The following is a 12,425-nucleotide window of genomic DNA, read 5'->3' as shown; positions in this document are numbered from 1 at the left end:
ATATGTACACTGTAATCTGTATAACTCTATTCTTTTGATTGATTATAATAAAGTATATCTTACTATAATCATATGTGATAAAGAGTCTTTAGAGGAATACATTGAATACAGGACATCGATTACCAGATTTGCATCACACCCTTCACTTCGAGACTGGGCTGGAAGTTCAGTAGAACTTACCAGGGCTCCAGGACGTTCGGAGTACTTGAGTTCGTCCCCGAGACACCTCCTCGTGGGGTACTGCTCGTGGGAACGTGAGGTCTGAGCTCGGCAAGGGGTCCGTGGCTCACGACACTGATGAGAGTAAAATTGTTATTTTTGGGTCTAGTGGTCAGACGACCCCCGGGTACTGAATTCAAGCCACAGTACACTGTGAAGACAGTGAAGCATGGTGGCGCAACAATCATGGTATGGGGATGTTTTTTATACAACGGTGTTGGGTTTGTATTCCAAGATCATGGATCAGTTTGAATACATTGAGGAAGCGAGGAGCATCTTGGTTCCAGACAAAAATGATTGAGGTAATGGAGTGGCCAGCTCAATATTACAACCAGAAGCCAGAAGTTGGTTGACTCGACACAGACACGCAACCAAAACAATGGTTATGCAACTAAATATTAGTTCAGTAATTTAAAGTGAAGCTTAATCTACATGGCAAATACCCAGGGCGGGATCGAACCGGCAACCCTCCGACAGCCGGACGACTGCTCTTACTGCCTGAGCCATGTCGCCCAGCTAGAAAAAAAATCGAGAAAGATTTTTTCAGTTTATACAGTAATGTTTCAGTTTGAAGAGAAAAATGTTGACACTGACATTTTTTTGAACAGACTAATATTACTTATTTTTGCTTCCTGTAAAATAATAATGCAGCCTTGATAACATTTGTTAATGCTTTGATTTGGAATTGAATGTGTAATCTTTCCACTGCACTGGAAATATGGAACTAAAAGTTACAGTAGCTGTGTACTGTGCTTGGTGCCCTGTTGAACATATGGGACATTCTGAAATTCAGTCAGCTCCAGGAGATTTAAATGGGCTGTAAATACTCACTCTTTGAGCTGAGAATGGCATTACTGTCTAGACTTCATGTGACTTCATATGCAAATGCGTGCATTGAGATGAAATCATCTGAAATAGATCCACAGAGCTGAGTTTGTTTTAAAATTGAATGCCGTTTTACATTAAAAGCTGTAATATGCTGATGTGCAATAGTAGCTTGTAATTTTGATGAAAAGTATTGTAGTGAGTGGCGCAGTTGATGGAGACTGAGACAGACTTGGCATTTCTTGAATCACTCCAGCGGAGCTTCGTTTTATTGCTCTCGCCTTTAGAAAGGCGGTTGGGGCAGCTTCATCGCTTAACATCGTAATGCAGTAACAAACAGTACTAACAGAGTGGAGCGCTGGATCTGTGAGAACGTATAGCACAAGCTAGGCTCTGATTGGGGCAAACACTTAGCAGCCAACGACCACCAATCACACGCACGTAGCATCACACACGAAGAAAAGGAGATAGACATACACAACAATTAGGCAACTATGTACAGCAGACGTTCACATTACAGTCATATTCACTCACAGCTGACCGGCTACAACATCGAGGAGGCAGAATCGTCACAGTACAAAGGAACCACTGCACCTCCATGAAACCCCAGACCTACCCTGGTCAGTCACTGCAGCTGAAATATTGGCATGCCAGAATGCATTCAGTGCTTGTGGACTCGCACTCACACACTACCTCTGATATGATACAGCCATAAGCCTATACAAGCCTTGGAGTGAGCACAAAGCAAAGACATTTTAAATCAGTGCATGCCCTTAAATGGGTAACTGTGTTGGATGGAATATAAGGGTTAATCACAAAAAACTGGAGCCTTGTTTAATTAAAGCCCAACTTATTGCATTTGATGGAATTTAAATGAATGGATTCCAACAAATGATTTATATTTCATATTGAATTTGATTTCTATTTGTTTGGATTCATTTGAGGGTTCATAAAAGCTCACAGACATGAAAAACATACTGTAACAGCAAAAAAAAAAAAAAAAAACATTGTAAGGAAAACTGTTAAGATCAAATAATGGCTTACCATGACGACAATTAATCACTGCAAAGCTTGCACAAACTACTTCATTTTCAGCTCACCAATAATCTGAATCTCTGTCTGCATTTCCCTCCCAGCGGTGGGTTAAAAGATGGACTGTACGGCATTGCAAAGACTACTTACTGTATTTTATATATTTTCACAAATTTTAGCTTGCAGTTTTACAAACCAGATAATGTGGCAGGCAGGTCTCATTTACTCACTTTTAATACAAATCTAATGTAATCTAATCTAATCTAACACACACACACACAGATACCAAATATCAGATTCACCCTCCTTCCTCAGTCCTCATTTCTCTCTGAAAAAAACAATAGAAATAAAGAACTTTAAACAAAGAACTGCATCCAGAATTTACATTTACATTTACATTTTATTCATTTGGCAGACGCTTTTAATCCAAAGCGACTTACAAGTGCATAGGTTCTACCACAAGTCAAAGCATCACATCCAGAACTAGAAAAATACACCTGGACTGCTGTTCTAAACATATAGTCGTCATATAAGTGCTATATATTTATTTTTTTTTATTTTTTTTTATTTTTTTTTGGGGGGGGCGGGGGTTAGACAGGGATAGGGGTATCAGAAGGGGGGGGCGGGGTAAATCAGGAGGGGGGACTAAGGTAGAGTTTGAAGAGGTGTGTTTTGAGTCTGCGTCGAAATAGGGGGAGGGATTCTGCTGTCCTGACAGTGGTAGGCAAGTCATTCCACCACTGAGGAACCAGAACGGAAAACAGGTGTGAACGTGCAGCTCGACCGCCAGGTGCCCGTAGAGAGGGAATCGTAAGGCGACCAGAGCTGGCAGACCGGAGTGGTCTAGCTGGGGAGTAGGGAGTGATCAGGGATTGTATGTAATGTGGGGCAGTCCCCTTAGCAGCCTGAAATGCCAACACTAGGGCCTTGAATCGGATGCGTGCGGCAATAGGAAGCCAGTGGAGGCCAATGAGAAGCGGGGTGACATGAGCCGACCTGGGCTGACTGGTGATCAAGCGGGCTGCAGCATTCTGGACCAGCTGGAGGGGCTTGATGGCGCATGCTGGGAGACCGGCTAGGAGGGAGTTGCAGTAATCCAGGCGGGAAATGACGAGCGCCTGGACTAGGAGCTGGGTGGCTTTCTCCGTCAGGAGATGACGGATGCGGCGTATATTAAACAGAAAGAACCTGCAGGTTCTGGCAGTGGAGGATACTTGTGGAGCCAGGGAGAGGCAGTTATCAAGAGTCACCCCAAGATTCTTTGCCGTACGGGAGGAGGAAACTACAAAGTCCTCCACAGTCAGTGAGAGGTCGATTGACGGAGAGGACTTAGCAGGGATGTAGAGAAGCTCAGTTTTGGCAAGGTTGAGCTTCAGGTGATGGGAAGTCATCCATGCAGAGATATCAGCCAAGCAGGCAGAGATCTGTGTGGTGATTTGGGTGTCAGGGGGGAAGGAAATGAAGAGTTGGGTGTCATCAGCGTAGGAGTGATAAGAGAAGCCGTGGGAAGAGATAACAGAACCAAGAGACATGGTGTATAGCGAGAAGAGGAGAGGCCCAAGAACCGAGCCCTGCGGGACTCCAGTTCGTAGGGGTTGAGGGTCGGAGAGTGCGCCCCTCCAAGTCACCTGGTAGGAGCGACCAGAGAGGTAGGAGGAAAACCAAGCGAGTGCAGAACCTGTGACACCCATCCCAGACAGCGATGAGAGCAGAATCTCATGGTTGACTGTATCGAAGGCGGCCGACAGGTCGAGGAAGATGAGGACAGAGGAGAGGGATTTTGCTTTAGCAGAGTGGAGTGCCTCAGTGACCGCGAGCAGGGCGGTTTCAGTGGAGTGGCCACTCTTGAAGCCAGACTGGTTGGGGTCATGGAGATTGTTGTGGAGAAGATAAGTGGACAGTTGGGAGCAGACCGCCCGTTCCAGGGTTTTAGCGAGAAAGGGAAGAAGAGAGACAGGCCGGTAGTTGTTCAGGGCAAAGGGATCGAGAGTAGGTTTTTTGAGGAGGGGAGTGACTCTGGCCCTCTTCAGGGAAGAGGGCATGGTGCCGGAAGAGAGGGAGGTGTTGATTAGAGAGGAGAGAAAAGGGAGAATGTCCTCAGATATAGATTGTAGGAGGGGAGAGGGGATGGGGTCAAGAGGACAGGTGGTTGGGCGGTGGGAAGTAAGGAGTTTCAGCGTGTCGGCGTCAGAGAGGGGAGAAAAGGAGGTTAGGGAGTTGGGGAGGGTAGGAGGGTCAGCAGGGGTGGAGGTTTGGGAGAAGGAATTGCGAATAGCATCGACCTTCTTTTCAAAGAAGGAGACAAAGTCATCAGGTGTGAGTGATGAGGGGGGTGGGGGGGGAGGGGGGGCCAGAAGAGAGGAGAAAGTTGAAAACAGTTTGCGGGGATTAGAGGCGGCCGCGTTAATTTTCGAGTGAAAGAAGGAAGATTTAGCTAGAGAGACAGAGGAATGGAAAGATGATAAGAGGGCATGGAAGGAAGCCATATCACTGGGGAGACAGGACCTTTTCCATTTTCTCTCCGCCGCCCGCAGTTCGGTTCGGACAGCTCGTAGAGCATCAGAAAGCCAGGGACTGGGGGGGGAGGCCCGAGCTAGTTTGGTGGTGAGGGGACACAGAGAGTCAAAGGAAGATGAGAGGGAGGACATGAGAGTTGTAGCCGCATCATCGGTAGAGATCGAGAGAAAGACTCCGCAGATGGTAGGGAGGAGAGGATTGTAGATGAGAGGGTGGAGGAAGACAGGTGGCGTAGGTTCCGTCGACAGGTGACAGTGGATGGTGGGAGAGATGGATGGGTGTTAGAGGAGAGTGGAAGAGAGAAAGAGATGAAGGAGTGGTCAGATATATGGAGATATATGGAGAATTCACACTAAGCAATACAATCTGCAGCAGTGTGGCTTTTTAGACCTCTTTTAACAAGGTGAGAGTGTGCTGCTCAGTATTGTGCAGTAGGATGTGTGATCGAGTGTGTGAGTGTGTGAGTGTGTAACAGAGTGTGTGAGTGTGTGAGTGTGTAACAGAGTGTGTGAGTGTGTGACAGAGTGTGTGAGTGTGTGAGTGTGCAACAGAGTGTGTGAGTGTGTGTGTGTGAGTGTGCAACAGAGTGTGTGAGTGTGTGAGTGTGTGGTAGAGTGTGAGTGTGGCAGTGTGAGTGTGTGTGTGAGAGTGTGAGTGTGTGGTAGAGTGTGAGTGTGGTAGTGTTTGAGTGTGTGTGGTAGAGTGTGAGTGTGTGGTAGAGTGTGTAGTAGCGTGTGTGGTAGATTGTGTGGTAGTGTGTGAGTGTGTGGTAGAATGTGTTGTATTGAAAGCGTGTGAGTGTTTTTGGACCTGTATTTAAAGAGGGTACAGAGTGTGTCAGATTGAAGCTCACTGCTGATGAGAAATATAAACACAGTGACCATGACTGACCTGCAGCACCTCTCTCTGACATTAACTGCGATGACAGCCGAAACCATGGCAACCAGACCCGTGGAGAACAGCACTGACTTTAGTGCACACGGTGAGAGGCCAGGAGATGGTGCTACAGGAGGCACTGAACCTGCAGGAAATAAACATTACACAGGACCCCACAGAGACAACTACTGTCACACACAAACACACATGCACTTACACACATACACATGCCCATACACACAAATATACACGTGTGTGCGAGCACATTCAAACATACATGGGACACTTTCACACACTCATGGACAGACTGAAACACACACACACACACGCACGCACGCACGCACGCACGCACGCACGCACGCACGCACGCACGCACACACACACAGACACATACACACACACGCATGCACACACACACACAGGAAATGCCAGAGAATAAGCACAGTAACATTATCCACAGACAGACTTACAGATGTCCTTTGTGGAATATGATTGCGTCTTTGTGGCGACCCGGTTACTGCTGCTGCAGTGGATGTTCCTGTTGGTTGCCGTGACGATGAGGTTGAGTCCCGTCAGCGAGGTTGTATTCTCTACCTGTGTGCAGTGGGCGTGGTCACAGGTGTAGCTGGCCCAGGTGTCTTCAGCAGAGCAGTTCACCAACACCTTACAGACCCCTCCATCAGAGGAGAGTAACGCCACTACCACCTGGGGTATGGGCGGGGCCTCTGCAAAACAACAACCAATCCACTGGGCCAAAGATGTGACACACTACAAGATATAGTCATAATAAACTCATACATCATATCATTTAATATCACAAAAATGCCACATATTCATATTGTTATCATATAATCTCAGAAACCACATAATATGACAATCTCATGATAATCTCAGAAATAACATTTATCTGCAGAATTACACTGATTTAAAGTGGCTTTAATCTATGATTTCCTCAGTTTTGGTCTATTTTACATTTTAGTTCCTCGCAACCTCCAGCTCTCTCTCACACAGCTTTCCCTCTCCTGACTGTCAGTGTGGTTTCTTTGGTTCAGTCACTTCACCACAGACAAGGGTTCTCAAACTCCTCCTCCTCTTGTGTTTATGGCGCTTAAACTCTCCTGTGTTACTGCCGGACGCTTGTGCCACGCAAACTACACATCTCTGCCCTCGCAACATTAGTGTCCATGGTTTTCCTGCATACATTTACATACAGGGCGCCCGCCACAAACTTAAAGTTTTAATGTATAGAAATGAAATTAAACACTGTGAATGATCTCAATTGTGACTGCTAGAGAAACGCCAGTGAGAATATGTCTCTAATATGGTATTTGTTCATATAGAAAAATCATAGATTGCCACGTTAAATGCATTAGGGTTGTGGGAGAAAAATATAATGTAGTACAATGTAACCTCGCATATATGTATCCAGATATGTACAATGCATATAGTTAGAAAACTGCTTAAAAAGAATATATTGTGCTTGTGACAGATAACCAGCAAAAATGTAAGGGAGGGGTGAGTGCTCGGCCGCGGCTTCAGGAGAACACCCTCCCATCGTTGGGTGCTCTCAGGTGCTTGTTAGAAAGGAATGAGGAGGAAGCGCATCCAAGGTTGGTTCCTCCTTAACCAGCCTAGGAGGAACCACGGATGATAAATATAACCTTTGAAGATACTGTAGCAGTGGGTTCATTGCAAAGCAAATGTTATATGACTTAAGGAGCAGATGTGGGCCTAGGAGTACAACGCGTGGGAAAAATACAGAGACACTGTCTGAAGATGATTGGCTTTCACCGTAATGTATTCATGTGTGTTTTCTCACATTGGTGTGAGGCATTCTCAGTGCTTTATATGGTGAATAAAGTTTGTATTATTGAAACTCTCCTTGCTGTGAAAGAACTGGGTTCTTTTAAACGGGAAAGGTTGCTTGCAAGAAGTCTCTCCTAACTCAAAGGGAATTTTCCCCAACAGGGTATGATCATTTTTGCACCCTTATGATTGTATATAGTTGGCATTTACATAGCACCTTTATCCAAAGCACTGTACAACTGATGCTTCCCATTTACCCATTCGTACACACACCAACGGTGATTGGCTGCCATCTAAGGCACCAACCAGCTCATCAGGAGCAATTGGGGGTTAGGTCTCTTGTTCAGGGACCCTTCGACACATCCAGGGCGAGATAGAACCGGCAACCCTCCCACTGCCAGAAAACTGCTCATACCTCCTGGTAATGTTGCCCCTATGTGTATTTTACACATCCCAGTAACTGTAACAGTGTTACATTTCTACCTTGAACTGTGAGCCTGTAGGTAGCAACATGTTTCTCCTGTCCTTCATCATCTACTATCGTTGCTCTGTAGATCCCACTGTAATTCTGCTGCACATTCTTCAGTAGCAGAGAGAAGCTTGTCTCATCAAATTCTGACATAATACTGTTTTTATATTTTTTCATATATTTTATATTCTGAGTGTATTGCACTATTTTAGAAGAGATATTAAATCTCCATAATATGCTGTCAAACTGTAGTTCTTCATGTCTCTTCACATCCAGATGAACAGAGTCTCCCTTAAGCACAAACAAATCCTCTTCAGCTCCGGAAACTAGAAAGAAACAGAAAAATGTTTTATTTAAAACTGGAAAACAAACTCTGTTCTCATCAGGCACTCAGAACGGGGGATCTAATAGTGAGATCACAAAGAAAGTTCTTTGGTTCACAAAGTCTTTATTTTCTCAGGGTAGGTTTAACAAGCGAGGATCAATAGCCAGCAAACAGATATAGCAGGGATACGGCAGTTATTATTATTATTGTTATTGGCATTTGGCAGATGCTCTTATCCAGAGCAACGTACAGTTGATTAGACTAAGCAGGAGACAATCCTCCCCTGGAGCAATGCAGGGTTAAGGGCCTTGCTCAAGGGCCCAATGGCTGTGTGGATCTTATTGTGGCTACACCAGGGATCGAACCGGTGACCTTGTGTGTTCCAGTCATTTACCTTAACCACTGCGCTACAGGCCGCCCTATCCACAGTTTGTGTACAATAGTCCAGGCAATGGGTCAGATTTCCAGCAAATCGATATGTCGGTGATAATTCGAAGATTAGTCATAGTCACAGGCAATAGGTCAAAAACAAACGGGCTACAGTTGAGGCCAAAACTATTAGCCCCCCAGGAATTATGAACATTTTCCTAAAATTCTGCCCAATGCTTGCATTATTGCTAAAACCTGATATAATCAAACATTCACCAGTGCTATTTAGTTGACTTTGGTACATTTTGGAATGTAAAATACATTTTTAGGCTTGCTTTATATCAAATATAGTGAAAAATGGGGTGGTCAAAAATATTAGCCCTCATGTGCATTTTTGCTTTCAAAACACATACAATCAACCAATTAGCTTTCAAACGACACTTGTGCAGTCAATTAGCTTCCCAACAACACCTGAGCATTCAATCAGCATTGAGCTTTACTTAAGGGACTCCAAAGAACAGGGCACTTGAACACATTGAGAGGGACTACTCTTACTCACCATGCCAAAGACAAAGGAAATCAGTCTTGAGAAAGAAGATAGTGGAGGCTCATAATAAGGGGGAAGGCTATACTGCCATTTCCAAGCGTTTTACAGTGTCTAGAACAGCTGTACGTTGCATCATTGCTAAGTACAAGGTGACAAATTCTGTAAGAAACAAACCTGGGCGTGGTCGAAAGCGCAAGATTTCAAGAACTCTGGAGAGGAAAATAGTCAGAGATGTCAACAAGAAGCCCCAGACATCTGCCAAGATGATTGTTGCTGACCTGGCCTCTTCTGGAGTTAATGTTTCTAGGAACACAGTTGTGAGGGCTCTTCCTTGTGGTGGACTTCAGGGCCATCGTCCCAGAAGAACCCCTTTACTCAAAGAGCGGCACATCAGAGCCAGACTGAGGTTTGCCCGTGAACATTTGAAAGGTAAAGATGAGTTTTGGAAGTCTGTCCTTTGGTCTGATGAGACTAAACTGGAACTGTTTGGGCACATGGATGTTGCTTATGTGTGGCAAAGAAAGGGCGAGGCCTTCAACCCTAAGAACACACAGTTCAACATGGTGATGGGAGCATCATGCTGTGGGGCTGTTTTGCAGCCTCAAGCACAGGGAGCCTTGTTCGGGTGCATGGCATCATGAAAAAAGAAAATTATATTGACATTTTGAGGGATAATATGAAGAAATCTGCTCTTAATCTAGGCTTAGGTCTTCGCTGGGTCTTCCAACAAGACAATGATCCAAAGCATACCTCAAAATTGGTCCAACAGGTCTTAAAGGACACTAAAACCAAGGTCCTGGAGTGGCCCGCACAGAGCCCAGATCTCAATCTTATTGAGAATCTGTGGCGGGTGCTCAAAGTGAATGTCCATGCTCGGAAACCATACAATTTTGGACCAGCTGGAACAAATTGCAATGGAAGAATGGGCCAAAATCCCTCAATAGACATGTGCCAACCTTGTGAAGAACTACTCTAAGAGGTTGTTGTCAGTTGTGGCCCAGAAAGGGTACACTATTGACAATTAATGGCCAGGGGGCTAATCATTTTGGCTGTGTCATTTTTGCCTTTTCTTGTTTCAACTCAGTGTGTCAGGAGCCTGGCGGCTGGGCTGGATTTGCCAGAGAGTGGGGTTCTGTGCACATGGATCCACGCGTGTGACGTGCCGGCTGCCGGGTTTGGGGGTGCGAAGCAGCTGTTTCCTGTTTGTCTCATGAAGCCGGGCTTAAAAGAAGCAGTTAAGGGGCAGACGCGAGAGGGAGACGCCGGGGGTTGAATGTTGGGTTCCGCAAACGGAATTTTAGCTTGTTGGTTATTTTTCAGTTCATTGTGTTTGGGTTTTTTTCTTTTTTGGTTCCTTTTTGTTTAGGCTGTCTCCTGCATTGGCGGACCAGCACCAGCTCACTCCCCATTGGTGGAACAGCGAGGACGCTGAGTGCGGACAGTGCAGCAGATCCAGCGTGCAGTGTACAGCAGAGTGGTCCGGGGTGGGGGACACTGGAGTGCTGTCTAATCATTGGGGAGTTCAGCAGTGATGGTGTAGGAGTAGTGGGGAAGTCGAAGGGGGCTGGGGTTGGTACGAGTTTGTGGCGTGCTCTGTTTTTTAAAAATAAATAAAAGCTTTTGCCCTTTACCTGCTTCGTTCTGAGCTCCTTGTGGTGGGTGGGTTGTGCATAAGAATAATAGGAACCTGTGGAGGGGGCAGGAGTCAGCTGGTGCTTTTCCCGCTCCCGACAAGTGCATCAATAAAATATTCTAATCAAACTTAGTGGGCATTTTGTCTTTGATATTTTGGAAACAAACTATAAACACTTGTTGTTAATGGTCATTTCCATGGAGAAATCAAAGGTTTTGTCTGATTTCACAAGGGGGGCTAATAATTTTGGCCTCAACTGTAATTAAACAAAAACACAATCCAGAAACGAAAGTCGATGAATAGGAACAGGTTGGAAAACTATGGGTCGGAATGAGACCGAAGGAATACGCTAAGCTCGGCGGTCGGGGACGAAACTAGTCAAAATAGATATCAATCGGAAACGGTATGAACGCATGACAATCTGGCGACGAGCCATACAAACTGAGGGGTTTAAATAAGACGGGTAACGAGAGGGAATGGCAATCAGGTGTGAGAGGGAATGGCAATCACGTGTGGGAGACAATCAGGAAGTGAAACAGGTAAAACGAATGTGACAGGGAGACTACGCTGTGCACAGCGGTAACAAAATACGGAAACGCTAACGACAAAAACAGAATACAATGCATACAAAAAACACGAAACCTAACAGTTCTGCTGATATACACTGTGACGGTCCAGAGGACCGCTACATACATGAAGGTTCTCACATATATACTGATATTACGTGATGCTCAAATTATGTGATTGCTCCAATGGATGTGAAGACCCGATACACTTTACTGATGACACAAACGCATGGACTTGTGCGGGAAGACGCACAAGCTACTGGCAAGAGCTATGCGGCTACCGCAACAACATCTGCACTTTATTCGGCGAGTTTGCACAAACGTCATGGACATTTTAACTTTTGTAAAGAACGACAAAACAATGAAAGTACTTCAATGCATGTTGCACATTTATTTTGTTAGCTTAGGTACACGCAATGCGTAAGTTAACCGAATAGGAAAATGTTTACCAGCTGCTGTCTCATTTGGCTCCTGTGTCGGCAGTCAAAGGGTGCCGATGAGAAACAGAGTTGTGTTTATTGGTTCCGTGCGTGATTGGATCCGCACCAACGTCACGTTTTATTATGGGGAGGTTTTCCGGGTAGAGTAGGCCTTGATCAAGCCGACTTTGAGGAATGTCTTTTCATACAGTAAATGTGGTAATATGAATATTGTATAGTAATGGTTGTGGGCAGGTGCAATACTTATATGTCTAGTCTCAGAGTGTTATTTGTTGTCATTGTGTAATTGTTTGTTTAATGTTCCCCTGTGTGTTCATAATGGTGCTGGTCACCTGATATAGATCTACCCCCTGGTTGTTGTAGGGGAGGAGGGTCTGGTGATGTGTAGGGAGACACACGTGTGAAGCATGACACACGTGTGAAGCATGACACACGTGTGAAGCATGACACACGTGTGAAGCATGACTTGGTTCTCTGAGAGCTGTAGTCCTCACTGACTGAGGCTACAGCAGAACCGGCAATAGGTTGCTTTGGAACTGCCTGTAGTTCTTTATTATTATTTCTGTATTTTGTTTGCTAAGCTTAATTTTGTTTTTGCGTTTTCATCTTTTGGACCAGAATTGCTTGTATGTTGCAAGCCTTCTTATTAAAGCTTTGTCCAAAACTACTACTGCCTCTGCGTCCTTGGCCAAACCCACAATTTTTGTGTTTCGTAACCCGCTCGGTTCCGTCACATACACCGCACATAATCACATTAACTACAAGCATACAGTTACAAGCAATTATTGAACTTGTGTACAA

General features: G+C 45.1%; 1 long non-coding RNA gene across 1 annotated transcript; it reads right to left on the bottom strand.

Annotated features, from left to right (window-relative positions):
- Nucleotides 1–5,956: 5,956 nt before the first annotated feature.
- Nucleotides 5,957–11,666, bottom strand: LOC133137885 (uncharacterized). Its single transcript, XR_009709639.1, has 3 exons — nucleotides 11,634–11,666; nucleotides 7,759–8,070; nucleotides 5,957–6,194 (listed from the first exon to the last, which is right to left on the bottom strand). It is a non-coding gene; the product is annotated as an uncharacterized LOC133137885 (long non-coding RNA).
- Nucleotides 11,667–12,425: the final 759 nt, after the last annotated feature.

This window comes from Conger conger, chromosome 9 (assembly GCF_963514075.1).
Source record: "Conger conger chromosome 9, fConCon1.1, whole genome shotgun sequence".
Taxonomy (NCBI): domain Eukaryota; kingdom Metazoa; phylum Chordata; class Actinopteri; order Anguilliformes; family Congridae; genus Conger; species Conger conger.
The sequence above is the reverse complement of the archived record's forward strand: the minus strand, read 5'-3'. Positions and strand labels throughout refer to the sequence as shown.